A 4,766-nucleotide genomic window follows, 5' to 3' on the forward strand; every position below is an offset into this window, starting at 1 on the left:
TGGCCATATGTCACAAAGATGTCTCCTTGTTATATACAGTGTATACTTGTGAGTTATAAGGCAAGGTGTTGCTGGTATAATGTGAATATAATATAACTGTTATTAAAGCACCAGATTGTGTTTGCAAAGTGATAGAAGTGTAACTGAAGATATGTGGCGTAACTGTTTCGTTTTGTTGTTGTACTTAATGTTTTGAGTGCATTTACTGTCAGTGTTTGTCATGTAATTAGCTGTCGAGATAATAGCCCAAAGTTGAGCTAAGTGGCTAACCTGGCTAGCAAGCCTGTATTATTTGTTTGAAACGAATAATAGCTTTGGCGCCATCATGTGGCGCCAAAGCTATATACTGTAAAATGACTTCACACCACGTTGTTCACTGAAGCGTCAAGCTTTTTAGAATTTGTAATCACTCAAATGTTTAGGTTCTCTATTATGCATACATATTGTGGCAGTAGTTGGCTGTTGTGTGAAGTACAACAGATACAGAAAGTTTGCCCCTTGACGATTTGTTTCCTAATTGTACAAGACAAGACCAAATACAATATGAAAGTGGCACATCAGCAAGTGAGTCAAGGTTGGAAAGCTCTTTATTGTCAAAAAAAGGGACAATGTTTAAAAAAGTATAAAAGTGTGTGTGTGTGCATGTTTTCAGATTGTAGGTGCCATTTCTGCTGCAGCTGTAGGTGGAGTCTGTGATTCAGGTGGAGTCTCAGGTGTCGGTGGAGTCTCTGCTTCCTGTGCTGAAACAGCTTCTAGCAAAGCCACCATCTCTTCATCATGGGTATCTGAGAAGCATAAGTAAACAGTGTCAAATATGTTTACTGCGTGTAGGATTAGTATCAAGTGTATATAACAGAAGTTTGTAATTATGGAATGACAATCATGAATAGCAGGTACGATAATTACCATCTAGAAAGTCCTTTAATTCAGCGGCTCTTAAAGCCGCTTTGTTCTGCTCATCCAGTTGATATTTAAGTTTTGTGCATTCCTGGGTTGCCTTTTCCAGCTCTCTGCGCAGGTATTGCACTTGTTTGTCATGTTTGGATTGCTCTTTTGCCCGATTGACCATGTGTGTAGTGACATCACTACATGTCTTCAGGCATGTACTGTACAGTTTATGTCTGGTGACTGAAGTATCTCCACAGCTATACTGTAAGGAAATAGAGCAAACACTGCAAAATGTAAGTAAATGACATCAATGTGATAGAAGGTATCTTTAATAATTATGTTCTAAGTAAGAATAGTTGAACTTACGGTAAGAAGTTGACAGGCCTGTATGAGTGCTTTGATTTCCGGGTCATCTGTTGTTTGGAATTTAGACGGGGATGAAAATGCCATTGCTGTGAAACACAAGAAAAGGTTTATTCAATATCAGAATCAGAACTGCTGCACAAACGAACAGATAACAGGACTATAATCCAGTGAGCGTAATGCAGCCTTTATTTTAGTGAAATGAGAGTTCACTCAAATAAAAAACCATGAAATTATTTATAATCCATCCAGTTAAATGTCAAAACGGAGAATAATAATTGATGTATACAGTCTTTATTTTAACTGTAAGTGAGGCGAATTCTCCTGCTGTAAGTTGGTGTTACTATCTAACAGAGAAGGCAGTTAATATCTAAAAGAGAAGAAGCTTACCAAGTAAAGTTGATTTCGTGGAGATGTTGGTCGAATAGCTGTCTGGGCTCATCTGTGCTGTGTGACAATTTGAGACATCTTTTATAGCTGGAACCACGCCCCCTTTACGTCACGTATCAGCAGGTCACTGGTATCAGTAGATTGGAAATCCATTGGTAAAGCTATTTGTCAGTGAACGAGGACAATGTGTTGCTGAAGCTATGCGTAATTGCAATCATGGTACATTCAGGCCTGGACAATACGAATTCAAATGAAGCGGTTGCTATGCAAACGACAGTAATTGTCTTGGAATCAGAATGGTGGTTTGGGGTCATAGTCCGTAGATCAGCAGATGATGTCAAACCGGTTTGGTCAAGCTACTGAGCAATGAGGATCATGTGTTCTTGCAGCTTGAGATGAGCCGGTTTCAGGAGATCTGACATATTGTCAAGCTGGACATCTGTAAATAAAACAAGTATTAAAAAACATATTGACTACATGAGACAGAACAGTTCAAGTCATGCTTCATGTGGGATAAGAATGTTTTTGGTGAAAAGCCTCTTTCTGTTCTCGGAGCCTGTTGTCTGGCTGTTTGATGATGCAGAAACAGCTGTTAAACATAAACAAAAAACATAGCATGTACACTGAATAGAACACACGATTAACCGTTCAGCAAACCGGCTGAACTGTAACTGATTTTAAATCTTCAGGTGGTATAAATGAAAGACATCAAATGTTTACTCTCAGCTCTGCACATGTGGCTTTGAAGGAGATACTCAGCATCCCTCTCTCCAGCGCTTCATCTTCATCCATCACTGAGATGCAAACAGATGAGAATTAGAACGTCATTAAATTAATATCTTCTTGCACTTCTTGTATAATGTAATAAACATTATTTTAACAGTGATGGAGAAAGTCTACACATCTTGTACTTCAGTAAACAAATATGTATTAATACCACCACATGGTGTAAATACTCTTTAAGTAAAATTCCTGCATTCAAATCTTACTTACTCAAAGTCTGACTTAAGTAAAAGTACAAAAAAGCATGTGTTCATCACTTTAATGACGTTATATACTGCTGGTAGTTTCATCTGAAATAACACAATTTATTAGTTGAGTATATGTTGTCTGATATCCTTAATCTGCCAAGTAACTAGTGTTTTAGAAGCAAAACCAAGTCTGAATGTTCTTTCTGGAATGCCTGCATTTTGTTGGCAACGCTCCTATGCGTAATTGCAATCATGGTACATTCAGGCCTGGACAATACGAATTCAAATGAAGCGGTTGCTATGCAAACGACAGTAATTGTCTTGGAATCAGAATGGTGGTTTGGGGTCATAGTCCGTAGATCAGCAGATGATGTCAAACCGGTTTGGTCAAGCTACTGAGCAATGAGGATCATGTGTTCTTGCAGCTTGAGATGAGCCGGTTTCAGGAGATCTGACATATTGTCAAGCTGGACATCTGTAAATAAAACAAGTATTAAAAAACATATTGACTACATGAGACAGAACGGTTCAAGTCATGCTTCATGTGGGATAAGAATGTTTTTGGTGAAAAGCCTCTTTCTGTTCTCGGAGCCTGTTGTCTGGCTGTTTGATGATGCAGAAACAGCTGTTAAACATAAACAAAAAACATAGCATGTACACTGAATAGAACACACGATTAACCGTTCAGCAAACCGGCTGAACTGTAACTGATTTTAAATCTTCAGGTGGTATAAATGAAAGACATCAAATGTTTACTCTCAGCTCTGCACATGTGGCTTTGAAGGAGATACTCAGCATCCCTCTCTCCAGCGCTTCATCTTCATCCATCACTGAGATGCAAACAGATGAGAATTAGAACGTCATTAAATTAATATCTTCTTGCACTTCTTGTATAATGTAATAAACATTATTTTAACAGTGATGGAGAAAGTCTACACATCTTGTACTTCAGTAAACAAATATGTATTAATACCACCACATGGTGTAAATACTCTTTAAGTAAAATTCCTGCATTCAAATCTTACTTACTCAAAGTCTGACTTAAGTAAAAGTACAAAAAAGCATGTGTTCATCACTTTAATGACGTTATATAGTGCTGGTAGTTTCATCTGAAATAATACATAATTTATTAGTTGAGTATATGTTGTCTGATATCCTTAATCTGCCAAGTAACTAATGCTGTCAAACACACGTGGAGCAGTTAATGTACATAACTATGAACTACATGCATTAATGACGATACGTGACGTGATACAACGGATACTGCGTGTTTATTTCACGGTAACGTGATTCACATGAAGCACTGTGTCCGGTCACAGCTGCTTGTTCTTTAGTTCCCCACTGAGGGACTAATAAAGGATTATCTTATCTTATCTTATCTTAAGTGTCCGTAAAGTAACGTCCAGAGTAACGTTATATCGCACGTTAACGGGCCGCTGGTCAGCCTTCATTATATTCAGCGACGTACAGCAGTAAACGTTAAATCATATTTAAATGCACGCTCGTGTTTACATGATTTCGGCCGCAAAAACACAACAAAGTCGGACATGAATGAACAATAAAACTGAAAGAACCGACGAACTTTATCTTCATAGCTTTCACGTGAATGTCAGACAGCACCCAGACTAATTATCATGACATTTTAATTCATTATTATTCATCTTAATGACTACTTACCGTCGTGTATGTAGCGTGCACACAGCCAAGACTTTCACAACATCCGGTCTTCTTCTTCTTCTTCTTTAAATTTGATTGGCGGGTCGCAACCAACTTGTATAGGTGCATACCGCCACCTACTGTACCGGAGTGTCCAGTTTCAGGGTAACCTTTTCTTCACTGTTTTCCAACTAAATCCTATGGTCTAATCCCGTTTCTTTAAGAAATCGCAACAGTGCTCTTCAGCACTCTCGCCATTCTCCGTCCACTACCAGAACAAACATCCGGTCTGTCTCCGGAGAAAGTCTTTCACCCGCAGAACGGCACCACAGCGCTGCTGGTGGCCAAATATATATTATATCCATACTGGTTGAACGCGGGGATATTTTCTTTTGCTGCAGATACTAATTGATGATAGATATTGTTAGAGGTATTGTAAACAGCGGTTAATACATCTGTCATATCTGTTATATATTAATGTGAAAAACGTTTCGTTCA

The 4,766-nt window shown here is 38.4% G+C and overlaps 1 long non-coding RNA gene across 2 annotated transcripts; it reads right to left on the reverse strand.

Moving 5' to 3' along the window:
- Positions 1-607: 607 nt before the first annotated feature.
- On the reverse strand, positions 608-3,668 carry LOC306795544. Of its 2 annotated transcripts, XR_013772997.1 has the most exons (5): positions 2,362-3,668; positions 1,642-2,080; positions 1,255-1,340; positions 907-1,150; positions 608-785 (listed from the first exon to the last, which is right to left on the reverse strand). It is a non-coding gene; the product is annotated as an uncharacterized lncRNA (long non-coding RNA). The 2 variants fall into 2 exon arrangements; XR_013772998.1 differs by having other exon boundaries at positions 1,642-3,668.
- Positions 3,669-4,766: the final 1,098 nt, after the last annotated feature.

This window comes from Melanostigma gelatinosum (genome assembly GCF_949748355.1).
Source record: "Melanostigma gelatinosum genome assembly, chromosome: 22".
NCBI lineage: Eukaryota > Metazoa > Chordata > Actinopteri > Perciformes > Zoarcidae > Melanostigma > Melanostigma gelatinosum.